Here is a 278-nt window from a genome sequence, read left to right on the forward strand (position 1 = left end):
GTTTCTATTTAAAACAGATCAGATTACAAAACTATCAATCCTAGCAGATGATATTAAACCTAAAGAATCATGCAATTAGATCATTCAGATTTTAAACAAGTAAACCTCAATCAATTTATCCACCTATCGGATTATATAAGCAAAGCAAGCTAGCAACCTATCGGATTCAATCAATGTTTTAACAGGCTGGTCGGTTTAAACAATTTTAAATCAGAAGAACAATTAACCAAGCAGGATGAGAAAATAAATCTATCAATTTAACGGTCAATCAGTTCTAA

This window comes from Brassica oleracea, chromosome C6 (genome assembly GCF_000695525.1).
Source record: "Brassica oleracea var. oleracea cultivar TO1000 chromosome C6, BOL, whole genome shotgun sequence".
Lineage (NCBI taxonomy): Eukaryota > Viridiplantae > Streptophyta > Magnoliopsida > Brassicales > Brassicaceae > Brassica > Brassica oleracea.